Raw genomic sequence first — 27,955 nt, forward strand, 5'->3', positions numbered from 1 at the left:
TCATTCCCAGAAGCTCAGACGCAAAGAAGAGAAGGAAAAATAGAAAGCAATATAGGATGTCAGCAAGGGTGTGTCAGAATGCAGACCCAGCCAGGGTGGACCTGGCTCCCAGGAAAGAGGGCTTGGGAACACTGTCCCTGGATTCAGAGGCTCCCTAGGGCCCCGCCCAGCCCCCATTCCCCTCTCCAACCCCAGCTAAAAGCCTGTAGGGACTGCCTCACTTTCACCCTGGAGCGCAGAGAGGTCCTTCCTCGCCTTTCACAGCACCGTCCCTGGCTCAATATGGGCGAAGCTCCTTGCACTATCCTTGTGGAAATGTATTACAGGGTCATGTATTATACGCCACAGCAGAGGGTCTGAGGCTCAGAGAGGTCAACCGACTTGCCCGAGGCCACACAGCTGGTAAGAGACAAAGCAAGGCATGGGACTCAGGCTTCTGCTCTGACCCCCGGAGGACTTTACCCCACACCACAGCTGGCCCAGGAGCCCAGCAATGGCATCTGGAAGCCTGGGTTCAAATCCCAGCAGAGTCGCTCAGCCTCTGTGGGAGTCTTGCTAGCTAACCCCTAGGAGCCTAGGTTCCATCCATGAACGTGAAACAAACCTAATACTGACCCTCGGGGTCAAGTGCTAAGCCGCGGGTGCCCTGTAAGCACGTCATCAATACTATTATTGTTGTTGTTTGTCACTTTTTGTCCTCCCTGGAGTTAGGTCCCTCTCTGGCCTCCTGGTGTGCCCCAGCGCACTGCCCCCCTCCTTCCACCCTCCCAGGCCGAGGAAAGGGCCTTCCCAGCTCCATCCCCAGACCAGCGTGGAGAACGTGCTGGGCAAACGAGCAATGGAGTAAAGAGACCGAGACCGGGACAGAATCACGAGAGGAGGGTCAGCTCTGCTGAGACATTTGCGGAGCATTTCCAAACTCTGCCTTTTGGCTTCACGTGGCTGCTTTCTGGCCAACTGTGCTCAGTTCGTGTCTAATTCCAAACAGATGGGTCTGTGCCCCGCCCTCACCCTGCTCAGTCTCTCCCCACCTCCTCCACGGGCCTCCCGCCTTCGGACCAGACCAGAGGGGTGCTGCCCGGCCTCCTGGGGAGGGTGGGGCACAGCCCTTCCTGGGGGTGTTGCTCAGTCCTCCGAACACCACAGAGGCGGAGACTGAGAGGTCCAGGCCCACATAAGCCAAAGGACAGACAGGCCCGCCCTGCCCCTGGGCGCGCCTCTGTCACAGCACGTGTCACAGGGCAACAACCATGCCGCCTGTGCGCAGCTGTTGCTCCCTCCACGCTGAGAGGCAGGAAAGCCTAGTGGTTAAGCACATAGACTCTGGGGCCACGTGGCCTGAGTCTGAATCTGGCTCTGCCAAATCTTTGCTGGGCACCCCCGGGCAAGTCTCTTAACCTCTCTGTGCCTTTTTCTCCTTTCTCTGTAAAGCAGAGATTGTGATGTTAAAACTAGCACCTACCTCAACGGGGCCCTGCAAGGATGGATCGGGAGTTTATGTAAAGACTGAGAAGAGTCATGCCATCGACGGAGACCAGCCATGTTTCCCGCTCTGTGTCAAATGCACAGTCAACTCTCATGGGATTCCCAGGAATTCCCTAAGGTCTGCACTGGGGTCAGTGCTCTTCCAGGGTAATATTTATGACTGGTAAAAAATATATGTATGTTTTTAATGAAGGTTGAGCAAGTTATTATCACCCTAAATTTTCAAATGAAAATCTGAAACGCAGAGAGGTTAAGAACTTGTCCAAGGTCACCCAGCCTGTAAGTGGTAGAACCAGGACAAACCCAGGCGTGTTCCCAGGACAGAGCTTTAACCACCAGGCAACACTGCCACCTCCAGCTGACATCACCGTTTTGCAGGTAAGTGGACCCTGGCACTTCCTTTAGTTCTCCCAAAGGTAGCCTTGCACTGGAAGGCAGGCCTGGACCCTAGGCAGCCTACATTTTGACAAGCTCCTAAGCTGAAGATTCTCCCACCTTTGCAGACCTGACAACTCCCCAGCCCTGGGCGTCAGAGACCCTCACCTTCTGCCGTTCCCTCTTCCATCACTCATTCCCCAGCCAGTATCCAGGGTCTGGGTTCCTACAGATTGTTCTAGATCAAGAGGAAGGAAGCTAGAAAGAGCTGATGAAGACTTCAAGGCTCCCCAAACATTCAGAGCCAGCAAATCCATGCAGAGGCTTCAGTAAAGGGTTGTCTAATCACCGTTTGCTTCAACCAGCTAATATCTTTCTTTTCATCCAGACATCTGTCTCCACAGAAAAAAAGGCATCCACCGAGGGGCCAGGGGCCTAATTGCTGTGGGTTCCTGAGATACAATTACGTGTCAGAGAGAAACAGAGCGAATACTGGGACTTTCGGGCAACACAGAAACCACTGTAAAACCTTGCAATTACGGGGCAAAAACAAAAAAGTGAGCTGCCCCGGCCCCTGGGGTAGAAATAGCCCAGCGTGGTTTCCTGATTTGCAATACTGCCCAAGATGAGGTCAGAGCGTCCAAGAGGAATCATGGCACGAAGTTCTGCAGCTGAGAGCAGTGGGAGGGGTGCCCGCAGTTCCCTGGTGCAGAGGGGGTGGGGGAACTGCAGGGAGTGAATGAGGAAGGGGGGACCGGAGGCCATGCTTGCTGAAGGCTGTGGGCTCTGTGATGGCTGGACACTCAGATACATCAGTGTACTTGGTTCTCAGAACAACTCAGCCAAGTGGGGCCTGTAGCCCCAGTTGCCAGCTGAGAAACCAGAGGGTCAGAGATTTGCCCCAGCCCATCAGAGTACTGATTCTTGAGCCCAGATCTGGCTGATTCCGGACCCAGAAACCCATCCATGTTAACGAAGGTGTGCATCTGTATTGCCACCTCCTGGAGAAGGGGCTGCTTTTTAACAAAGGGCAAGGTGAGAGGCTAGATTACTCTGGGTGGGAGGAGAGAGCTCGCCTCTGTTTTTCTGCAGGTCCCAGGCCAAAGGAGGGGTTTGGGCTTGTGGATAAAACACATTGGACTGGAAACCGAAACCCTGCTTCAAATCTTGCCTCCACTACCAATGCTGTGTGATCTTGGGGCAGACTACTTCAGCTCTCTGTGCAGCGGTGTCCCAGCTGGAGAAAGGGCGTTGGGGTGGTGGGTGAGTCTGATCCACTCTGGCTGCCTCAAGCTCTCTGTCCTTCCTACTGGCTGTCAGCTTGGCATGGAGGTTATGAGCTAAGGTTCTGTGGCAGATTGCTGGGTTCAAATCCCAGCTTCGCCCCCATGTGGTGTAACCCCTGTGACACATCAGGATCATAACATCCCCAGCATAGGCAGTTATGACAATTAAATAACGTGAGTGAATCGTACTTGGAGCATACAAGGCGCTGCCTAAGTGCATGTCGGGACTCAAGCCAAGGCCACGCAGAGCCCGGGACCGTCCCCGTGCAGGAAGGGGACAGCTTGCCTCCAGATGGGTCTCACACCTCAATGCCTCCTTTTCAGGGACTAACAGCAGACAGGAGGTTCCAGGTACCCCAGCCCGCTCTCAGCTCTGTGGTTAAGGCCGGGTGGCTTAGAAGTCTGTGGGCTACGGCCAGGAAGGAGGCATTCCTAGGATGTCAGGAGTCTGGAGGGCTGAGCGGAATCCTCCCAGGGCCACCTCGAGCAGATAGCACCCATCCTCACCACATTAAAATCAGTGCAGGAACGGTGCACCTGGAGGAGGGGATTTGCTTTCCTGCCCAGGGGCCCCAGAGCCCACGCCCAGCCCCTCCTCAGCATTGGTGCTGGAAGGGAAGAGGCAGGGTCCAGCCCAGATTGCTAGGCTCAGGACCTGCAGGAACGTCATTCCGTCACTCACTGACTGGTCCCACGTGCCAGCGGCCAGCCCTGTGTCAGGCACGTGCCAGTCCCTGAGGGTGCGGTGCTGAGTGCAAACACTCTCTGCTCAGGGAGAGCCCCTGTCCAGCGAGGGGAATGCAAGGCATTAGCAAACAATGCATACATGTGCTAGTCAAGCTGTTTTCCTCTACAGCCAAGGCTAAGACCAGGATTCAGCGAATGACCACCCGTGGGCCCAATCTGGCCGGCCGCCTGTTCGGGCAAATGCAGTTTTCTTGGGACACAATGACTCCTGTTCATTTATGTATTGCCTGTGGCTGCTTTTGTGCTGCCATGGGAGATCAGAGCAGACACAACACAGACGATCTGGCCCACAAAAACGCAAATATTTACTATCTCCGGCCGTTTACAGAAAGAGTTCACTACCCCTGTTCTAGACCGCAAGGGCTCCGACGGCAGGGCCACGTGAATCCTTCTGGCACATCAGAGCCTCTTCGTCCATTGTGGGGAGATGAAAACAGCCACCAAGATGGGGAAGGGCCGGCGCTAAAGGGGAGGGGTCAACAGGGACAGTTTCCTGAGGAGGTGGCCCTTTCATTGAGTTAGTAATGGCCGGCAGGTGACCTGCTGGGTGGAGAAATAGGGCAAGCACACTCCTGGCAGAGGGATAGCCTTGCAAGGACACACGGTCACTGTAGGTACTGAGCGAGTAGATGGGCGCATGCAGGGTGAGGGTGCGCAGAAGCACCGCACAGCCTGGCGTTGAAGGCTTCAGGGGCAAACCTTGTAGCGGTGGGTACTCATCCCCAGCTCTCTCCAGCCACAGCAAAGATGACACACATGCCATTCCTTGCCTTGTGGAATTTAGCATCTAGTGGGGGAATGTGACCGGCAAATGCCACGCAGAATGTGCTGAGTGCCTGGGAGGGGCACGAGAGAATATGAGCAGGTTCTGATGAAGGACAGAGGTCAGTCCGTTTGGGGACAAGATGAAAAGGGTCCTACAGGAGAGCTGGAATTTGAGAAAGGCCCTAGGGTCTCTTACAGGCTGGGGGTGGTGCTCCTGAACAAGGGTTAGAGGTCATGAAACCCAGGCCCAGCTGCAGCCCACGTGGCAGATAGAATATTGAAAGACCCAGCTAATGGGTCTTAATCTGGCAGGCGGATTAATTTCCGTCTGAGGTTGAGGACGCGAGGCTAGGGGCCAACGTGGGCTGTCACGGGAGACCGGAGGAGGGGCTCCAGGCCCAGGCAGGGGTTCGGGGCTGGTTTCCCAGAGGAGGGGGGAGGCTGAATAATTGGAGGAGCATAGGGAATTAGCCACAGGAAATCACTGAAGTCCATCAGGACACACAGGGTCACCCTTGGAGACAAGTATCACCCAAAGGTCAAGACGGCCCCTACAATCGGCCCTCCCCTTTCCCCCCTGACCACCCACCGGCACCTCACTCACTCTGCAGGGCTGGTCGGATTCGCCAGGCGCACTCCTCCCAGTCTGGGGCTTGGCCATGGCTGTCCCCCCAGCTGCCCACCTGGATCAGGTCCTCACTGCCTCTAGGTCTCCGCTCACCTTTCTGCTCTCAGTGTGGCCAGCCCATCACCTCCACCGGCAGCACTCCCAAGTCCTGTCCTAGCTTCTCGCTCTCTCTCACAGCACTTCCCATCTTCCTACAGATCCCTGGATCCACCTGCTCACTTGGTCATTTATCAGAAGTCATCCCCACCGAGACGTACATTTCACAGTCAGTTGACTGAGGCAGCCTCAGCTTTCTGCACCCTGCCTGGAACAAGGGGGCATCCAATCGATATTTGTTAGTAGAATCAATGAATAAAGCGGGCGCAAGAGAAGGACCCAGCGCTTTATTAAGAGACCCCCCCTCCCCCTGCCCTGCCAATTCCTTCTTCACACGCTCAAAAGCTGCGGCTGGATAATCCACACCGACCTTTTATCGTTTTTTTCTTTTTGAACCGATGTGTATTTTCAAAGCCTAAGGGAATGCATATGCCTCTGTAAAGCTCACACTGAGAGCTTCCAGACAAAAAGCATTTCAGGAAAACACTCCCAGTGTGAGCCACCAGGCCACGGACAGAGCATCCCGTGAGCCGTCAGGAGCAGCCTGGGGTTTCCGGGGAATCCCTGGGGCCAGGCACCGGGGGCTCCTGCTTTGATTCCTGCCCCAGCGGCAAGATGTCCTCAATCAGGGGCTAAATGAAGACAGTCACTTCACCAGAAAAGGGAGGGAAAATGAGGAGGGCAGTTGGGAGCTGTCACCAAGCCCTTCATCGGGGCTCCAGGGAGCACGAGCTGGGACAGACACGCGGCCCCTGCACCCCACAGCTGAGCTCTCGTTGGGGTCCCGCCGTGATGGTCATGCTCTACGAGGCACCCTGTGACTGTCCCTCAGTGAGCCCACCGGCGTGAGGGGACAGAAATGCCGCCTTAAGATATGGCTCGAGCTTCCCTGGTGGCGCAGTGGTTGAGAGTCCGCCTGCCGATGCAGGGGACGCGGGTTCGTGCCCTGGTCCGGGAAGATCCCACATGCCGCGGAGCGGCTGGGCCCGTGAGCCATGGCCACTGAGCCTGCGCGTCCGGAGCCTGTGCTCCACAAGGGGAGAGGCCACAACAGTGAGCGGCCCGCGTACCACAAAAAAAAAAAAAAAAAAAAAAGATGTGGCTCTGTTTAAGATTCAGATTCTTAGCAATGAAGTGAAATGGGTAACTTCTGCTGTAGTACATATATAGTATATGTATAGAGTATGATATGTATACATACACATATGCGCATATACAGTGTATATATAGTATGACGTGTATACATATACATGCGTATAGCGTACGTATAGAACATATGTATACACATATGCATACACATAGAGCATGTATGTGCGTATGTATGTATGGATACATAGCATTTAATAAGTACCAGGTACTGTTCTCTAAGAGAGTCATACCTATCAGCTCATTTAATTCTCATAATAACCCTGAGAAATAGGTACTATTATCCCATTTTATAGGGGATGGAGGTGAAGCACAGAAAAGCTACATATCTTGCCTAAGGTCACCCAACTGGATGCAGATGAGCCTGAGATGTGACCTCTCCTCACCCCACAGCAGCCTGCTTGCAAAGCCATACTTTTAACCTTGTACTTGTGCTTTGTAAATTATGTACCAGGGACCCCAGGGGGTCAATAAGCCCTTCCAGGGAGTCCATGGCGGCAAAACCATTTTCATAGTGATAATAAGACATCATTAGCTTTTTCAGTCTCACTCTCTTGGGCTTTTGCTCAAGGGCACCGAACCAATAAAAGGGTGAAAAACTGTGGTAGAGATTAATGATTAAATTGGAACAGAGCACAAGATTGCTGACACTGGAATGGCAAACATTTTGTTTAGAAACTAGTTAATTATTGAGTTTACCTACCTTCTTTTTGTGGGTTTTTCCCCAAAATACTGAGAAATTGAAGGCTTAGAGCTGTTGCCTTGGTAACAGTACTGGACAATACTGACATCTTAAAATGATGTTGGTACCACTGTCCAATAAATGAATATTCACATTGTTTGTGGCATTTTGCATTAACTCACTGTATGAGAACCGCCAAGCTTATTTAGCAGGATGTGGGTGAATACACGTGACTCTATTCCTAGGATATGGATACGGCTCTGCCTGAGACATGACCTCCCCTCCTCCCACAGCAGCCTGCTTGCAAAGCCATATTCTTGTACTTGTGCATTGTAAATTATGTTCCAGGGACCCCAGGGGGTCGATAAGCCCTTCCAGGGAGTCCATGATATCAAATCGATTTTCATAGTGATAATAAGACATCATTTGCTTTTTCAGTCTCAGGGGTTTCCCAGAGGCAAGTGGCGTGGGATTTCACCGCAGGCCGAGGCAACAGCCGACTGAGGACCCAACTGACTTCCTTTAAGACAGACATGGAGGAGATCTGTAAGACAACACTACTTTTCTCACTAATTTTCTTTTTTGTTTGGGAAAGTAGCTGGTTTTCATCACACTTATGTTACCATGTGATGGACTTATTATCTTTTTTGTTGTTGTTTTTTTATATGTATTTAGATTTATTACAACTTCTGGATAATTTGAACCTTTTTCATCGACCCTCTCTGTTGTGTTTTTGGGGGGGGGGCTGCATTGGGTCTTTGTTGCTGTGCGCGGGCTTTCTCTAGTTGCGGCGAGCAGGGGCTACTCTCCATTGCGGTCCGCGGGTTTCTCATTGCGGTGGATTCTCTTGTTGCAGAGCACAGGCTCTAGGCGCGCGGGCTTCAGTAGTTGTGGCACGCAGGCTCAGTAGTTGTGGCTCGCGGGCTCTAGAGCGCAGGCTCAGTAGTTGTGGTGCACGGGCTTAGTTGCTCCGTGGCACGTGGGATCTTCCCGGACCAGGGATCGAACTCGTGTCCCCTGCACTGGCAGGCAGATTATTAACCACCGCACCAGCAGGGAAGTCCCTATCGTTATTTTTAAAGTCATAAATATGTAAAGAATTTCTCAATTTTAATAACACAATACACGTTAAAAGATATAAGACACAAAAGCTATTTGGGACCATCAGTAATGTTTAAGAGTGTAAAGAGGCCTTGAAAATAAAAAAGTTTAAGAGCTGCTGCTACGCTACTCGATACCGAATCTCCCTTGGGTTTTGGGGTTTTTTTTTTTGTTTTTGGCTGTGCCGCGCACGCATGATCCTAGTTCCCCAATCAGGGATTGAACCTGCGCCCCCTGCAGTGGAAGCGCAGAGCCCTAACCACCGGACCGCCAGGGAAGTCCTCCCTCGGGGTTTTTGAAGAGGGCATCTTGGCAATTTGGAGAAGACTATTCTTCCTGCCCAGGGAAGGACTGGCCATGTTGCAAGATGTATAGCATCCCTGACTGCTATCTACCTAACGCCAGAAGACTCCACAGGTGCTACGACAGCCAACGTGCCTCTCCCTATGTGTGTGAGTGCATGTGAGTGTCTGTGTGTGTGTGTACTGGGGAGGTGGGTGGACACTGGACCCAGCTGAGAGCACATGCGCTTGCCCTCACAAGATCCCACTGCTGCTGCCTCTGGCCTTTGCACTGGTTCTTCTCCCAGTCCCAGCAGAAAGTCTCTTCCAGTTCCTGTCCCCCGTCTGACTTCCCCTCTTTGTTCCATGACAAAGTCACAATAGGTAATAGGTGGCAAGGACCTCTTTCCTGGGAATTCATCCCAAGGACATGGTCCAAATGAAGGAAAATGCTAAAAGCAGGAAGATGTTCAGTGCAGCGTTGTTTACAATAATGATGATGATGATGATCTACGCTGACACATCACACAGAAATATGCCGTCACAGAAGCAGGTAAGTCATGTGGTACTGCTACTTCATGGGTCACTACACAGCCACACAGTATGACAGTTGTTCAGGACAACTCCAGAAACACTCGCTGAGTGCCACCTCCTGGGCTGGGGTACCGGAGACTCAGTGGGGAAGGAGATGGCCCCTGCCCTCAAGGAGATCCCAGTTAAGCGACTGTCCACATGCTGTGGCTCCCTGTGGTTGGTACAGGGAGCCAATTCCATACATGCAATGACTAGAAGGAAGAAATCCATCTCCCCTGCCCCCAAAGGCCTTCCCGTCCGTCCTTCTCTTTTTCTGATGGCCAATCCCCCAGCAATGAGGATATTTTTAGCGCCTGTGACAAAGTGTTTACATGAAGGCCATTGAGCCACATGGTGACGTGTCTCTTCCCTGCACAGTGTACAGGACATGCTGGCCAAATGGATTTCAGACTGGCTGGCTTTGGGTCCCTCCCATGTCCTTCCTCCTCTTTCTCCTGGTCCAGGTCCAAAAGGGCAGTGGGCTATCCTGGCAGGACATGCTTGCTTAACTTAGGCGGAGGCAGGCAGATCTATAAATAGCAGGTGTTCTGCAAGCAGGCAGGCCGAGCTGTGAGCAACACAGAGATGCTGGCCAGTCCCAACGTTAAAGAGCCATGAGCCTCCAGACATGGGATCCCCATCTCCAGTTCTCCAAAAGCTGGAGGCAGAGGAAGTATGGCAGGCTGAGTGAGGTCCGAGGGGGGCCCAAGGAGAGAGAAATGATCCCCAAGGAGGCGCAGGCCTGTGTCCAGCTCAGCAGAGAGGTCAGCTCGCTGGACATCATGTTGACCAAACCAACAGCCGGGGCTGGCTCTCTGTGGCTGAGACAAGTGGACAAACCATGCCCACTTTCAAATGCCCATTCTTGGCCCTCAAGATGCAGAGATGCACCCGGCCCAGGTGGCTTCTCAGTAAGTCCCCACGAAGGATGAATCACACATTCCTGTTCCCCATGGAGCTCCCCGGCCAACAGGGAAAACAGACACGCACACAGGCCATGCACCACAAGCAGTGGGGTCAGTGGGATGAAAGCCAGCCACACACTCACACACTCACACACTCACACACACACACACACACACACACACACACACGGTGTTTTGGGGCACGTAGAGGGCAGAGCGGGGAAGGACTCCTGGAAGAGACAATGCTGGGATTGAGTTTTGAAGGAGAGAAGATTGAAGCAGGAAAGTAAAAGAAGGGTGTTCTTGGTGGAGGAGCAGAGCAGAGGCAGACCGCATAGTCCAAGTCCTGGAGACAGGAAAGTTACTTCATTAAGCGCGAATGTTACTTAGGGTGATGAGAACATAGGATGCGTCTGTATCTAAGTCCGTATCTATAGCCACACCTATGCATCTGTAGTGTAAATGCCTGGCAGTTAGCTTTTTTGATTGTAATGTAAGTGCCTGACATTAAGCTTTTAATTGCCAAGGCATCTAATATTTGAAAGGCACCCATCTCGAATAAACATACTGCCACAGCTACACAACTAAATAAATGGCCAGGTGGCCCTACCCGTGAAGTTCCTCTTTCTAGAAAGCCCTGGGTAGCCTAGATAACTGACCTTTTGAGTGGCCTTGCTTCTCCCTTCCCACGCTTTAATTCTCGCTCTTCTGTTTTAAATCTGCCAGTAAAGCGTGACCCTGCAAAACACCAGGCCCCCAACCTTAGCCACAGTAAAGGCAGAACCCCAGGTCTGTGCACACCTCCACCTCCCTGTGTGGCCCGGGCCAATAAACCGTGGGTTTCTTTCGAAGTTCCCTGATGGTCTTTGCCGAGGTGCATCTTGCAATCATAAGAACCACGAGAACCAGAAAGCAGTGAGAAGGCCAGGGACGTGGGCGGGGTCTCCGGTGGTAGCGGCCTTGTCCGTCCTGCTATGGAATTTGGACTAGGTCCCGAGGCCATAAGGGAAATGGTCACTGCAGGCTGGAAGGGCACAACTGGATACCCTTCAGGAACAAAGGCTATTGTAAATGCCCAAATGCTTATCAGCTGGGCCTGATTAGAACAGAAATTAATCTTTTGAGGATGACTCAGTCTATGGGTTTGGCTCCTAAAAGGACGCAGTAAACTTCCATGCATTGGGTGGATGCCCTCTTCCTGTGACCCTAGTGTTGTCAAGGCCTCCAGGCCTGTTCGCAGCAGCTACCCCTGGGATGTCCATCCTTTCACGGAAGAGATGTCTTTGCTGTAGCTGGACACCTTTCCCTCCTACCCTCACAGCTCACCCACGTCCCACCAGTGCGGCTCAGCTCTAATGTAATAATAATAATAACACGGCTGTAACTTATCCAGCATTGGCTATGGGCCAGGCACCGTGCCCAGCTCTTAGAATCATCGTCTCATTTAATTCTCACAACCCCTCGTAGGTGGGGTACTGTGATTGTCTCCTTTCTTACAGACCAGGAATCTGAGCCACAGAGTAGCAAAATGCCTGCCCGAGATCTGGAGAGGGACAGACGCCGGTGCCTGCCAGGGGGATCCCACTCCAGGGCCTTGAACTTGCTACAGCTTGCATGTCCCCGTGGGGTCCATCTCCCCTGGTGGGTGGAATGGCCCCATTTATCAAGAGAACAAAGGTCAGCAGGTTAAGGACGCACAGCTGGCAATCGCAGAGCTGTCCTGAAGCTTCTTCTTTGGACTCTAGGGCCCTGGCTTCCTCCCTTCCAGCCCGGCTGTCCACCGGGGCTGGATCTTTGAACATCCAGGGAGGAGGGCACTCCCTGCAGCTGTCAGGAGCCTGACCTTTTCTAGAAGATGGTAATGATGTGAGGGATGCCTGCTGACAGCTGTGAAGAGCCACTCTGAAGTCCAGGAGGTCTGTGGGTCCCTGGTTCATCTTACAAATAAGGCAACAGGTGTTGGACGGGGCTGGATCTGGGGCCGGGGGCCAATCAGGGCCTCGGGAAGGTACGCGTAGGGCAACAAAGAGGGAGAAAGCACAGACAGACTGTGCAATCAGAAGCTGGACCAAAAGTAACCAACAGGAGAGCAGAAGCCATGCTTGAGTTTGTCACCACCATATTCCCAGTACCAGGTGCATGACAGGCTCTCAGTTAAAACCTATTGAATGGATGCGTGAACGAAATGAGCCATTATAACCGCCGTCCAGGTCAGGGTACAAAGGCTGAGAGGGCGTTCAAGCACTGCTAACACTGTTGACAGTGTTATTTCTTATGTATCCCACCTTCACACCTAATCAAAGCATTTCAGCATGCTGGTAAGAACTCTTTGTACGGATCAAACACTTATTAGCCCATTCTACGGGTGTACTATAGCCACTCTCCCATGCTGGCCCCTCCGGATGTTTCCAGAATGTTGCTAGAAAAGAGTTAAACAGCGAGGACCCTGGAGAGGCAATGCAGCAAGGGCACGGAGCCCTGGAGGCAGGCTAGGTAGCTTGAAAGCCTGGCTCCTCCACTTATTAGCTGTGCATCTGTGAGTGAGGTACCTAACCACTCTGTGCCTTGGTTCCATCATCAGTAAAACAGGGAGAATGTCAGCAGCTGGCATGCAGAGTGGCTGTAGGGTTAAAGGTGTCAATATTGGGGGCTGTCAGGAGAGTATATGAGCCCCGGTGAGCCCTGTGTAAAGTGCTCACAGCCACTCCACCAGCACTTATGCTCCTGAAGGCCAGGCGATTCCACAGAACACTGTCCCGGAAGTGGGATCACAAGGTCAGCCTGCAGAACTTTAAGGAAAACACCTTTGAAAATCGCAGCAGCGCTAAGAGAAAAAGTGTCTTTAGCCCAAGAACAAGGGTTCGGGGGACCCAGAAGGTGAGGCTGCCCTACCACCAGAACTCCAGAATTCCCACTGCCAGCCTTTCTGCCAAGGGTTCACCCAGCCTCGCAGGAAACAAACCCTCGCGCCCTCTCACCTCTCCCAGAGGAGGCCCGGGCCAGGCCAAGGAAGGGTAAGCACCAGGGGCCCCCAGTGGCTCCCCATTAATCTAGGGCTTGCATTTTAAATTCCTAAAGTTGTATTCTTCTTCTTAAAGAGAACTCCCAAATTGTATTAGCTTCAGGCGTCACAGAACTCGGAACTGCATCTCGACATACCACTGATTTGTTAATCCGTCTGTTTCTCCCATTAAATTATTAACATCTTGAAGACATAGCCCTTACCTTATTCTGTCACACCTCCAGTGTCGGCACAGTGCCGGGCACCTAGGTGTGTTTGCTGAATGAATGAATGAGGGGATGAGAAGGAAAACACTCGGTGCACTGAAATCTGTTAATTTCACTCATTCCACTTGGATTCCCTCCTCAGAATCGCCCAGAACGGGTTAATCCTTTTTCACCTGACAGCCTCTCAGATATTCAAAGATGGCTCCTCTCTTTCAGGAAAACAACCCTCCTGTAACTAGTGCTCTTTTCTTAAAGGTTATCAGCAACAGAAATTCCACCAGGCTTTCCGCTGCTGTCCATTTGCATATCTAAAGACTGCCAGGCTGTGCTCTTATCTACGCAGAATGCCTTGGCCTGCGGTCTGTCTGTGGTCCAGCTGATAACATTTATTTGGGGGGAGGAAATGCTTGAGTTCTGAGGGAGAGAGCCCACGCATGTGACTCTTCAGGCTGGGAAGGATGCACTGGAGAAGACAGGCCTGGCTCTGCAGGGGGCAGGCCACAGCCCCTGGAGGAGAGTAAGTGAGTCCTCTGCCTGTCCTGTGATCGGCAGCCCCTGCTCTCCCCACCCTCACCGTCTGTTCTCTCCTATCAGCAGTGGGACGTGGTTCCATAAACAACTCCTCAGAGTGACCTTCCTGGACCACCACACCTACACTGTGATCTCCCCCGGGGTCCCCCTGCTGGCCCCCCCATCCTGCTATTTTTTCCTGCTCACGGCCAATCCCTTCCCTTCCCCGCTGTTTGCTAGGATGTGAACTCCCTGGGTCTTTGTCTGCCTAGAACAGTGCCTGGCACATAACAGATCTCAGAGATATTTGTTGACGCACAAATGACACTAGCATTTACCCACCACACATTCTGCATACACTCTGCTTGGTGCTGGGGGTACAAACATGTTCACGTTAACGCCTCTGTGTGTAAGTCCCTCGCCCGGGGAAAACCCCACTGCAAGAGAGGAAATGCCTTCTCCCCAGTTCCGTAATCACACCCTCAACCTGATCAAGGTCTCTGCAAGCATTGGACAGCGGTCACATGCCACCCCCTACAGAAACACACACACACACCAGCCATCGCACACAGATGCACATTTCCACCACACGCATCTCTGCACACCCTGTTGTATGTTACGTGATTCCATCAGTGATGCAGACCGTAAGCACAGCTCCCTGGGTGTAAAGGAGGTAGCCATCCACACACGTATTTTGCCTTTCTTGCTGCTGATGGGCCAGAGATCCCAGGTCCAGGTCTGTGGGGACAAACGCTCCCCTACCTTTTGCTCTTTTTTTTTGTTCTGGGACAGGACTGTCTCCCACGGCCATCTGATCAAATGTCACCCCGCAGACAGGCACTCTCTGCAAGCTTGCCCTGTTCACTAGCTGTATCACTCTGTACCAGTTAATGAGGTTTTCAGAATCTTGCTTCCTCCTCTGAACCTGGGCCAGTGGGATTTTTTTTTTTTAAAGCATTGACTAATTTAATCCTCACATCCACGGTGGCATTGGTACTTTTGTTTTTAATTAATTAATTTATTTTTGCTGTGTTGGGTCTTCGTTTCTGTGCGAGGGCTTTCTCTAGTTGTGGCGAGTGGGGACCGCGCTTCATCGCGGTGCGCGGGCCTCTCACTATCGCGGCCTCTCTTGTTGCGGAGCACAGGCTCCAGACGCGCAGGCTCAGTAGTTGTGGCGCACGGGCCCAGCCGCTCCGCGGCATGTGGGATCCTCCCAGACCAGAGCTCGAACCCGTGTCCCCTGCACTGGCAGGCAGATTCTCAACCACTGCGCCACCAGGGAAGCCCGCCAGTGGGATTTTGTGAGTAGTAACGGCAAGGAAAGGGTCTGGAACAGGACCCGATCCACGGTTAAATAAATGTGGTGGCGGTGGAACTGACAGCGGGTCAGGGGGACTCCTCAGCGTCACTTAGACAGATACGAATTTCAAGAACGTTCTAGCATCCCTGTGTGCCTCGTCTGGCTAAATCTCCTTCTGCATGCAGGAAGAGACACCTTGATCGCTCCTCAAGACTGGAGGAAGGCAGGACGGTTAGGACACCCCAGGCGGGCACCTTGTTTTCCTCTCTTCCTCCTTCCATCAACCACACAACTGGGGAGGTGCCCCGACTCCATCTGTGGGCTGCTCCCCAGGGTCCCCCGTCCAATGGCTCTCCCGCCCTCACTGCTACTGTCAGCAGCTCCCACCCATCTTCCAGCTTGAAGACCATCTGTTCTCTGGGGCTTTTTCCCCCAACCCTCTCCTGCTTGAGTTATCTCAGCTCTCAGCCGGAAAGATGGGTGGCGGTGTCCCCAGAGCACTAGTGGGGAAACTGACGTGGCTTGGACACAGAAGGCACTTGCCCCAGACCTAACAAACAGTGGCCCTGACCTCCCCCTGGTCCTTGCTGACTCCTCTGCCCCCTTGGCCTCCGGGTGAGCGGTGCCCTCGTGGCCTTCCTGTGGGCTACACTGACTTTGCCTTCAGAGGAAGGAGATGCTGACAGGCTGGGCAGCCTCCCCGGGGGCCTCCTGATGGGCACTGTTCCGTGTCTGCCAGAACTGCGAAGAATCGTGAAATACGCATGTGCTTGTCTTCTAGGCAACCACGGCCTAATTAAGGAGGCTTAACTATGTACTTTGGGACAAGATTTTGTGGCTGAGGGGAAAGAAGGAAGGAAGAAAAAGAAAGAAGGGAGAGTGAGAGGGAGGGAAGGAAGGAAGGCAGGGAGGGAGGGAAGAATCCTGTGCTGACCGTGAAAACCCTGGGCTGGAGGACATGCTGGCATCACACAGATTCTGTCCCTGGTGGATGTGACCCGAGTGCCACCATTAAGTGTCCTATTTATAGCCCCCGAAGTAGGGTCTAGTGAAGGAGCCTCTTATCTGATTCTCAGAACAATGCGAAGGGAGGGTGGGAGGAACGTGGGTGGCGTGAGGTCAGACGCTGGCAGGGCAGGGGTGGTGGCTGGAGGGGGCCGGTCCCCACCCGGGGGGCCACTTCCATGAGCCTCAGTGTCCTCAACTGTCGAAATACTGTTAACAAGAAGGACCGAAAAGCCCTGTTTAGAAGGTTAAACGAGTCCAGAATGTCCAGCATTTCCTGGGCAGAAACTCAGGAAGGATACAAGGGCAGAGAGATAGCAGAATTCACAAAAGCCAACCCTGACTTGCTGAGAGGGAGGTCAGGGAGACTGGGGGTCAGGGGGTGGTCTGGGAGGCTGAGGTGTAGACACGATGGGGGTCCCTAGAGGAGGGGGCCCGCCCAGTGGGGTCATCTAGGAGTCCCGGCACCCGGGTCCGTGCCTGCTGCCGTGTCCCCTGCTATGGCGTGCACATGGGCACCAGAAGCTCTAGGACAACCCTGAGCTGCCCAAGTCGGGCGGAAAAGCCAGCGGTGAAAGTCGGCCGTGGCAGCCTTGAACGAAGGGCTGGCTTCTCACCCTGGCTCTACCTGCTAATGGGCTGAGGAATCACACGGGTCAGGCCTCCGTCTGAGCTGTCTTAGCAGTGAAATACAAGGCAGGGAATGGCTAAAATGTCATGTCCAAAGTCTCAGGTGGACCTCGTCTACCATTAGTGTCCAGGGGCCACACCATAGCTTCTTAAGCCCAGCCAACTTTCCCAGCCTTAAATTTAGACAGCTCCGGAGACCCCCACCCTACCACCTCCTCCAGGAAGTCCTCCATGGTTGGAAGCTCTGTATGAGGAAGAGCTTTCTAATCCACAGAGGTGTCCAGAGGTCAGAGGGCCACTGTGTGGGGCAGTGATCTGGCTATCACTGGCAGCATTTAAGCAGAGGAGGGATAACCACATAGTGGAGTTGAAGTGAGGAAACTTCAGTGGGAAGCTGAGCAAGGGATTTCCTAACTCGAAAGATGATGATCATAGCATGTACTCAGCAGGCACTTTAAAGTAGGGACGCTGCAGGGCCCTGTTCTAAACACTTTCCAAGTATTTAGTACCCACCAAGATGTAGGTACTATTATTATCCATATTTTATAGATGAGGCAATGGAGGCACAGACAGGTTATGAAACACACTGAAGGTCACACAGCAAGGAAGTGGCAGAGCCAGTACTTCTATTGAGTGAATCAGTGAATGACTCGGTCAATAAATAACTGAAGTCTGGAAGAGGAAGGCTGAACAAGGGCGCTGCTAAGGATCTTTGCAAATGCTTGGATTTTACAATTCCTTCTGATTTCACGCTCTTTAAATGTGCAACCTTTGTAACTTGCTGTCATTTAATTGACACACACAACTTCCTTTCAACCTCTCCTATAACGGTTACAGCTTATGTTCAGAGAAAAAGAGAAAACCCGTTTACTCCATCCCAGGGGCAGATTCCCAACGATGCAGGGGTATTCTGATATTCCAAACTGTCCCCAGGGCCAGTACATTTTTTTCTCCTTGTTTGGATGTTTGGTATTGTAGAGACATCAGTTTCATTTCTATAATCCTGCAGTTCACAAATGATTTTCACTTACCTCAGTCTCTTCCCTTCCATAGGTTACAGACAGAAAAACAGAAGCGGCTCTTATGTTGGAACCAATTCTTCAGACCATTCTGAAAGGTGTGTTTTTCATTTGAAATTTCCCTCAAGTGTGGTACACAGCCACGCTACCTTCTAATCTCTCCTTTTCATTTTAATTTCCTTTTGGCCAAAAGACTGAAGTTTAAAATTTAAGGATACGCTTCAGAAACACCCAGGAATACCCCCCACTAAAACATTCTTGTTGGTGGCAACTAACATGTTTCCCAAGCAACAGTTTTTATCCATCAAATTCTCCACCAGGTGGTAGGATTAACAGCATTTTCAAGTAACCGGAACAACAAACACTTCTCTCCACTGTGAAGATGTTATTCAAAGGCAAGTTTTCAGTGTCGCAACAGCAACGTCTACTGTTCATTTTGCTTGAAGCAGATTGCCAAGAGACACCTGTCTAGGGATCTGGGTAGGTTTCCACCCCCTGATGACAAACTTTATACCAAGCCTTCCTGCTCGGTCCTTCCTCAATCCCCAGGCACCGTGGGGCTCTCTGAATTCAATTTATGTGGACAAGTCAAAGGATGAGTGCTTGCAATCAGCAACGCAGGGATCCTCGTGGAGATCTGAGAATCCAGCCGGACTATCGAGGGCTAAACAAACCCATCCAACCAGCCCCAAATGGGTGAATCAGGGAAAAGGCCTGGAGCCCCAGGCCTCGGCAAATAGCACGTGGAGAAAAATTAGAACCTCCTTCCAAAAAGGATGTTACAGAACCTGGGTCCATCTGTCATGCCTGTCGGGTGGGATGGCGCATGTCTTGGGCTACGGTTGGGAACAGATACCTGGTATGATGTGTTTCATAGCTGCACCTCCTGGGGCAGCTTCCCCCCTTCCTGGTTCCCCTGATCTAGAGACACAGGACGATCCTGGCAATCGCACAGCATATGCTGCCTGAGATCTTGGGCTTCGGGCAGATACGGAACCATCATGAATTCTGGCTCTGCCACTTTCTAGCTATGTGACCTTGGGCAAATGGCTTCACTTCTGTGAGCCTGTTTCCACATCAGTAAAATGGGTTAGGAGAAAAGTACAAAACAGTGATTTCCAGGGCTGTTATAAAGACTAGGGATCTAGTATTCAAGAAATGATCAGCTCTAACTGAGGAGGGAATGTGTACATCTCAGCTCAGTGGAGGCAGAAGTGCTGATGGCAGGCCCTGAGCACAGGGGAACCCAGAGACCACCTATCGCTAGGCTCCAAGGTTGAACTCTCGGGGTTTTCTAGAAAATCCAACAAGTGAAACTGTAGTCTTTGAAATCCTTCTCAAGGACAGAACACACACAGTAACCTCTTTGCTGACAGTTCATCACTTTACCCCCAAAAATGTACAGGCAAGCTTCCCTGTTCCAAGACGGCCTGCAGCTTTCTCCTCTCCTCTTTGCTTTCTCCTAAACTCTATTCATGCAGTTGTTCTATGACTTTTAACTCCATGTACTAGCTGACTCCGTCCCCTGGAAGAAAATCATTGACAGGCAAAATAATTAAATAGCAGGGAAATTATCTAGCAAAGTGTCTGAGTTATTGGCTGACAGCTCCCTTCTGGAGGTTCCACTGTTATGTGCCTACCTGAGTCTCACCAGCAGAACCCCACCTTGATGCTCTAAGCCTCCCCTGGGGGCGGCCCTCTCTGGCTTCCTAATAATGCTAAAAGCTAGTTCTCGGCCAAGTCTGTTTCCGGTCAGGTTCATCCACACTTACTTTGCATGAACTGTAAAAGGCAGCTGTGGTTGTTATGTGCTGCTGTGTTGTGTTATGTTGTGCTGTGTTGTATTGCGTTGTTATGATGATAAAGTTTTGGTTCCCTAAGTTGACTCTAGGATCTAATGGAGATGCTGAGACTTCATTTATGGGATTTTTTTGCCCCTGTTCTCAGACTCGGCCAAGTGGATGGAGGGAGAAGGGGGCGAGGCAGAGACAGCAAGGCCCCGAGGGGCCGGGATGTGGGGAGGCGGCCCCACCACGGCCAGAGGCCGTATCTTAAGCCCATGTGGACCTGCTCACCTGACTGACCTTCAACTTCCTCACCTGTACAGTTCAAGGTGGGAAGGGTGGGTGGTGGGAGCTCCAAAGGGTGAGCGGAGGAAGATGTGTGATGGGGCTTCAGGGCAGCTGGAAATGTGGGCTTATTCCTTCCCCACGAGTCACCTACTTCCCATGAGGGTAATTCCAGGCACACGGAAGATCCGGGTGTGGGCAAGACCATGTGACCTTGGGTACGTCTGCAAAATGGGGAGGGCCCTGATCCCAGTGGAGCACACAGAAGAGACGAACGGAGGTCCAAACAGGGTCAGATGCCAACGGCTGTGAGTGCGGAGGTGACCCGTCTTCATCCCGTCATGTCCTTGAGAAGCTCCAACATGGAGGCCCGTGGCCTCTGGCTGCTGGGAGGGCTCGTCTCTTGGTGACACAGGGATTGTGGGGGCAGGCAGGGCAGAGCCGGGTGGCAGAGTGCATCCTCCTGTCCCCTCCCCGCCAGGGGGAAGGGGGAGGCTCTTCCACAAGCTTCGATCAGCTCCTACTGCCGTGCTCTCCTGGTTCCTCTCCCCCATCCCTCCCTCTGCCTCCTCTGGGGGGGAAGGGAATGGTGGCGCGTGGTCACTGGGCCCAGGTACTGCTACATCCCTTACTGATTTCCCTAAATACTGCTCCCAGCTCTGTGAAACACTCTTTACTAAAACTCTCCACTCAATGTGAGTGCACATCCTTTCTACCGGAACACAAAATGATCTGAAGTTTAGAATACTTGCCGCTGCACTGGGCACACACTGAACATTTAATAAGAAGTAGATGTTACTCCTTTTATAATCAAGAAGGCCTGTTCATCGGCCTCATCCTGTCTTGGGGGATTTATATCACCCTCTACTACTTGAGGAAATGGAGATTCAGAGCTTAAGTGTGTGGATGAAAAATGCTGCTGCCGTATCAGCAAATAAAGGATGCTGCAGCCGTCAAGACACTCCAGTCACCCCTGAGGGAGCTCAGGATGGCAACAAACCCTCAGACCCTGCAGCCACCCCTAAAGGTACATCCTGAGGGGACTCAGGAGGGGAAAGGACAGGATACTTGCCCTAGAGAGCTGAGATGCACATCAAAGGAATGATTTCAATGAGCCCAGACATGCATCTTCCCATACACAGAAAAGTGCCAAATTCATTCACTTGAGATGTCTGGTTTTCTCTCATTAGTGGTAATCTTTTGATGTTCGAACTACCTGGTCTTTGTGGCAAAAACCCCTCTACATCCTGGTTCCTCCCTGACCTACTTGGGGCAGTCCCTCAGAGCGATCTGAGAAGCTGTCTCCCCGGCTTGAATTCCTCAGAAAGTCCACCAAAAAAACCCATAATTATCAACCTCGACTTCTAGGTTGTGCCTTTTTTTCCATCGACAAATGATGTCCCCAAGGTCATGGGCGGCAGCAAGTAGAATAGGGTCAGGACTCGGGTGGGGCACTTCTGAACCCTGGGCCAGCGGTGCCCCTAACGGGAGGAAATATCCTGACACCAGGGCCGTCCCTCTAACGCTTGTCCCTGGGTTGACACTACAGAGTCCACTCCAGGTGCCTTCAACTTTGACACGTGCCACACGGCCTGCTGACCAGCCAGGCCACCTGAGCCAGGACAGGCTCCGGGCGCAGAGCATCCCTCTCCCCCAACCCAGGTGCCACCGCTCCCGGGAACTCTCCAGGTCATGCCCAAGGGAAAAAGAAAACTTTAAACGCTTAGGCAATCTGCCTCGCTGCTTCCAGGGTGGGTTTTTTTACCCACCACTGAACATTAAAGCCAGCCTCGGGTTTCAAGTGTTCTTCCAGGAGCTTCCCCAAACGTTCCACCTCCAGTCACCTCTTCTATTCCCACGCGCTCTGCCCCGAGGCAGTATCTCCAGCCAGCAGCACTTCCTCTTAGAACCCTCTGGAACCAGACTGTTATTAACTGGGTCCCAGGGGGCTCTGGGAGCCCAGTCCCACAGGCAATATCCTCTCACGCATGACCTTGCTTCATCCTCATAGTGGCCCACTTCCTGGGGGGATAATCGCCCACCTGCAACTCAGATTTGGCCAACGGAGGTGCAGGGCTTGCCCGAGCTCACCCAGCTCGACCTGGGCGGCGTGATCCTGAAAACCTGGGCGCTCTCCGCCCCCACGCTGCCGCTGTGCCATTTCACTGCACTCTCCCAAATCAGCTCCTCCAACCGAGCATTAGAGAGAAAGCATCGAAGTATTTTTTAAGCCAAAGCAGCCACTGGCATTCTTACACACCATCCCTCTGAAGCCCAGAGCCCTTGGAGGACTGCAGGGTCCAGGGACCTGCACTCTGGCTGAGTAGCAAGGATGAATCCCACAGAAGCAAACCGGAGATCAGCACGGGAACCGGGGGCCAAAGCACCGAACCCCTAAAATCCCCAGTTCCCTCCCCTCTGCTGAACCATGCATAAAAGACCTCTTGTTATTGTTATTTTACTTTATTTTTCTTGCGCACACAGGGCACACGCCACTTTGACTCGATACCAGTTCTATGCATTCAAGAAAACATTCTTGCTCTCCTGCAGTCTGACTTGTGCCTGGAAGAATTCCCCAAGGTACCCGTGGGTTGTCTCCTCAATGAATCTTTCCATGGGTCCCCCAGGTAGAGGAATCCCTTTTCTTCTCTGTCGAAACCCTGCCTCGGCCAGTGCGTATTTCTGCTCTAGTGCAAACCCCCACTATAGAGTAACTCTTCATGTCCCCATGCACCTCCCCACGACACCGTGACCTCTGGCGGGGTGGGGATGGAGGGGACAAGGACTGACCACATGTCCCTCCATCTCTATAGTTCTAGCACCTTGCATGGTGCCTGGGAGACAATAAGTTCCCAATAAATGTTGGTTCAACCGAAACAATCCAACCAGGTGGAACCAGAAGGTTGATGATGCCGACTCCCACGTACCTCCCCACCAACCAGTCAGAAGAATGGCCACCAGCGGATCATGCCCTCTCTGAACCATTACCATAAAACTTCTCACTACCCCCTCCAGGATGGGACACAGTTCTGAGGGCATTAGCCCGCTGTGGCCCCCTTTGCCCGGCAAAGCAATAAAGCTATTCTTTTCTACTTCACCCAAAACTCTGCCTCCGAGAGTTAATTCAGTGTCAGGGTACAGAGGCCGGATTTAGCTTCATCTCCAAGGATTTATTTGTCTCCAACAATGAAAAACAGACATAAGTGTATGGAAATGAGTGGGCTTGGGGAAGGGGGAGCCCAGACAGCTAATCTATTTAAAGTTTGAGACCAGCCAGCAGTCTAGATCAGCTCTGTCACTGCAGGTCCCCGTGACCTCTCCACGGGGCCTCAGTATTTTTGCATAAAATGAAAGAGTTAGTTGAACAAAATGATTTCTAAGAACATCTCAGCTCTTACCGTGGGAACCACCTAGGTCCTGGAGAGGTCCCTGTGGTCCCTATTTGCAACATGCATCATTGGAGAGTCCTTACAGATGTCACCCCAGAGCCGGAAGCTTCTGGGCCTTGTCTCCATACCCAATGCTGCGAATCGCTGGAGAATAACTTTGCCAAGTGAGGGTGGGCTTCTCAAGGCTCCAGGAGTGAAAGGGGGTACACAGTTGGCATGGGGTGGGCTAGGTTGTCTGTGATGCCAGGGGTGCCTGGAGCATTCTGAGGATGGAGCTGGAGGCAAAAGCACATGGGAGGGGGGCACTGTTTTCGCAAAGAAAGGCCCTAATGCCCCCGAGGTAATGTCAGCAGAGCTCCACACCGCTCATTGCCCAGAGTGACACAGACCCAGAGCCTGAAACAGTCTGGGTTTTAAGTGGTCACATAATTGAGTGCTGGCCCTGGGGCTAGAACGCAGGGTCTTGCTGGGGCCCAAGGCTGGGTTCCTGGGACCAAACTGAGCAGAAGAGAGCGCCCAGATCCTCCGCTCTGCAAGGGGGTTGGCAGTGCTGGAGGTTCCACAGGGTTCCATAACTGACCAAAGTGTATGGAAGCCTTATTCTAGAGTAATTCTTTGTGACCAGGCCAGCTCTTCCTCCGGCCCGCGGTGTGTGTGTTCAGATGCATACGGAGAACTCACTGGGAAGCCGTGTATGGACAAGATAACTGGTCGATTTTATTTTTTGCTTTCTTGGCTGCTTTTTGTGGTATGGGAGGGGACCTAGGAGAGGATTAAGGTTTCGATTCTGCAAGGCAAAAGCCCTGTCCAAATATAATGCCTTTGAGTCAACAACGGATTCAGACAGAGTTAACTGACCAGACGATTAAGGGGCCCCTTCCTACGGGGCTGCAGACAGCTTGTCTCCAGGTGAGGTTCCCAGGGCTGGTGGTGGAGAGAGGAGAGGGACACCCACCTGGCGCAGAGTCCCACGCACCCGCGAGGCCCCAGGACCTCCGAGGAACGCTCGCCACTCGGCCCACCGGTGGATCCGGCCCACCGGTGGATCCAGCCCACCAAAGCTGGGGCACCAGAAGGCTCTGACGACCGGTACTAGGCAGGTCCCCGACTTCAGGACTTCAGGTGCTGGTGAGCCCAGCCGGGGCGTGCCCCGCCTGTACCGCCAAAGTGGAAGCAGTCCTAAGGTCAGCAGGGGGCTGCTTAAGAGCCAGCTTCCGGCTGCTGATAGAGCTTGCAGGAGCGTAATCTTCAGCCCTTAGAGAAATTCCTCCGCCATCACTTCTGGCAACACTTCCTGGTTTTTTTTTTTCTCTAAACCCAGTGCTCCAGGGGGCTGCTAACCCCCCCTCCCCCCCCGCCAGCGGCGGGAAGTGAAGGTAAGACTCTGCTGGGGCCCAGGCCCTGGCCTTGCCCCAGCGCAGACCTGGACAGCAAATGCAGGCCTAGCACAACACAGGGGCAGCATATTCCCACGCCTGTGGGATAGTTCAAAGGTCGGGAAAGGACCCCCTACTTATTCGGTCACGTATTCAGCAAAATAAATTTTTCTTATGATGAAATTCCTTTCCCCCAAACTTGAAATCGAGGCATGTGAATATATACATACACATATGTAGTATGTGAACATACGTATGTATATCTACTTATACACACACACTCAATTACACGTAATGTTTATCTTGCATAACGTATTGGTAAGGTAAGAGCAATGACCCCGTTTTACCCCCACTCCGCACCCAGATCGGGGCATGTTATGGTGAACTCTCGGGTCGGTCTTTTCAGCTAACCGCAGGATTTCAGAAAAAGGCCGGGCCATGGTGTTTGGGGGTAGGAACCGGAGGTGAAGGGCGCGACCCAAGGCACCCTGCCTCCGCGCCCCTTCCAGCCTCGGAACCAAGATGCAATCTCTAGAGTAGTCGGCAGGGGGCAGTGCACCTTGCCTTTTCCGAACGTCGGGAACGCTCTCCCGCAGCTCCCGGGAAAGAAAACCTGGCGGCTTCGCCCCAGCGTCTAAGAAGAGCGCATCTCTGAGCCCAGCACGTAGTGGGTGCGCAAGGTACGTCTAGAAGCCAAAAGCGCTGGGCTGGGTAGATAGATGCGAAATGAATAGTAAACGTGGGGAGAAAGAGGCAAGGGACGTCCCGGCCTCTGCCAGCGCCTTCCCTCGAAGAGGCCTTTTCAGACAGCCTTCATACGTACTTACTGTGTGCCAGGCGCGACGGCTGTACAACCTCGTTCCCCGCCGACCTCATTTTCCCCGCTGGCGAGTACCGCCCCCCGCCACCTCAACACACACACACACACACACACACACACACACACACACACGCACACACGCGCTCACAGGCACACAGCCGCAGAGCGGGAGCGGGTGCTCGCTGTCTCCCTGGGGAACCATCTCTGCACAAATCCGCGTGGCGTGGGACCTGGGAGGGGGATGAGCCGGAAGAGGCGAGAGGTCCCCGGACGTGGGCACGTGAAAGCCCGGCGGATGCCTGATGCGGCGACGACGCAGTGAGGAGTTCACTGCCCTCAGGGTCAAGGCTGTCTCCCTCTGTGGGACACGCAGAACCCGCCCAGCCCCCAACCACTCGCAGACTTCTGAGCGGGCACGTGTCCGCTCGCCCAGCGACCCCACCAAGCCCCGAGCGTGAAGGTGCGGTTTGGGACCCTCGCGTAGGAGGGAGGAGAGACTCAGGTCTCCGGCGGAAGACCAGAGCCCAGATAATCCCAACACCCTTCCCAGGAGACCAGGCCTCGGGATACAGCGAAGGCGCCCAGCTGGGGAGCAGCCTCAATCCCCACGTCAAGTTCAGCCGCGCTTCCTCCCGCAAGGTCAAGTTCAAACACACTCTCGCTTAGTGAAAGGAGGAGCTAGAAATTGCGCCCCTGTCCCGATTCCGAATCAGGTTGTACCCCCATCAGGGCGCTATGCCCCGGTGGCACCGCTCACCGCTCCTGCGCTCTCCCAAGGAGCGGCCCCTACGCCGCGCGGGTCACACACCCGAGACGCAGACAAGTTGCTAACTTTTGTCAGATTATTTCGCGGCAGCTGCGGCGCCTACCGGGACTGGGGCGGACCCAGAGTTTCAAGTCGCCACGGGCACCACCCCCGCTACGCTCCCCTTCGCCCACCCTGTCCACCACGCCACGTCCAGCCGTCCTGTCCCGGGTGCCAACCTCTCCACCGTATCCGGAGCAATGCGGGACTGCGGTGTTCCCGGGGGCGATGGCCACCTCCTCGATCTGCGCCTGCTCGCAGCGGATTTGGAAGCACCATCCGGATACCATCCCTCGGCCGCCCGACCGGATCACTGGGCGGCCTCCGCGCGCCCCAGCACCCCTGGTTCCGCTCTAAAGCGCCGGAGGGCGACCCCGTTGGCCACTCCGCCTTTCGGCGGCCCCCACCGGGGAGATGCCAGCCCGGCGCCGAGTGCAATGTCACTGGGGCCACCCCGGGGACCGCTGCCCCAGACCCGGTGTAGGCTCCCCGTTGAGCACCCAACAGCTGCTTTTGAAACGGCTGTAAACCCCTGAGCCCGACCCTCTTCTGCGACCTCCTTCCTCTCCCAAAGACCCCGGCGACACCGCTGCTAAGGAAGGGGTCTTCCTACATTTGCCTTCCTCCCTCCCGGCACCTGAGGTCTTCAACCCACTTCCACCCTCCTGTCACACCCTCCTGGATCCTTCCCCACCACTTCTGTCCCCGGGTGCGGACAATCGCCCCTCCACTCGGAGAACACAAGCGAAACTGCCGGACCCCAACTCCGGTGGATGCAGCCCCCCGCGCACCCCCGGCTCCGCGCGCTCACTCACCGCGGCCGGAGACACGCGAAAGTTTCCTGGGCTTCGGGGGATGAGGGGATTCGGAGGAGAATCAAAAGGGGGTGTCCCGAACACTCGCCCCGTTCCCAGCTCACATCGCCCCTTTCTCCTCTCTCTCCTCCTCTTCCTCTTCGTTCTCCTTCCTCTGGTCTTTGTCTTTGCAAAGTGTCGAAACTGTCTGGCATAGTGGAGCTCCGCCGGCGGAGGCTGGAGCCGGGGAAGCGGGGAGGCGGGGTGAGGATGGGAGCGGTCTCGGGAACACCTTCCCCCGGGTGTAACGGAAGGGGGAGGCGGGCGGGCCGGGGAGGGGCCGGCCGCGGCCAGGAGCCGGGGCGCGCGCCGGAGCCGGGCGGGCGCCTCTCCTGCGCGCGGCCCTCCCCTTCCTCCGCCCAGCGCCCGCCCCTCGCCGCCCGGCGCTCTCCTCGCGTCACTCCCTCCACCCGGACGCGGTCGGGTTTCCACACGCTCTGGGCTGCCTGCGAGCCGAATATAGAGCTCCGAGCCACGTGGACTGCTGTCGGCTCGGGCGCGGGGACCGGATCGCCGCCCCGAGAGGGGCTCTGCGGGGACGTCTCGGCGACACTTCGCGCCGGGGCCGCCGCCTTCAGGGTGGGAAGGCTGGGGAAGAGAGGCCAGGGGGGGCCGGGAGATCAGCCCCGCGGAGGAGGTGACGGCGCCCTAAGAGAGGACGGGCTCTGAAGAGCCCGAGTCGGGTGCATGGTAGCGAGAAGGGGCCGATCCCCCCTGCTGGCGGCTGGGCAAAGCCACCCCCTTCCTCTAAGGGCGCGGGACTCGCGGTGGGATTTAGGGAGAGGGAGGGGAGGAGTGGGGCTAGGGAGCCGGTGAGGCTCGGGCGGGGGCCCAGATAAGAGCCGCGGAGGCGCCACCTAGGCCCGGCCCCCGCCCTGGC

At 53.9% G+C, this 27,955-nt stretch overlaps 1 protein-coding gene across 1 annotated transcript in view; it reads right to left on the bottom strand.

The window, feature by feature from the left end:
• The window catches only part of ST3GAL1 (ST3 beta-galactoside alpha-2,3-sialyltransferase 1), an 88,206-nt gene extending 60,933 nt beyond the window's left edge, over nucleotides 1-27,273 (bottom strand). The window contains exon 1 of the mRNA XM_082858915.1: nucleotides 27,037-27,273. The gene's annotated coding sequence lies outside the window, so the exon portion shown is untranslated. The remainder of the gene's footprint in view (nucleotides 1-27,036) is intronic.
• Between the last annotated feature and the right edge of the window lie 682 nt (nucleotides 27,274-27,955).

The sequence above is a fragment of the Leucopleurus acutus genome, assembly GCF_964270905.1.
Source record: "Leucopleurus acutus genome assembly, chromosome: 17".
Lineage (NCBI taxonomy): Eukaryota > Metazoa > Chordata > Mammalia > Artiodactyla > Delphinidae > Leucopleurus > Leucopleurus acutus.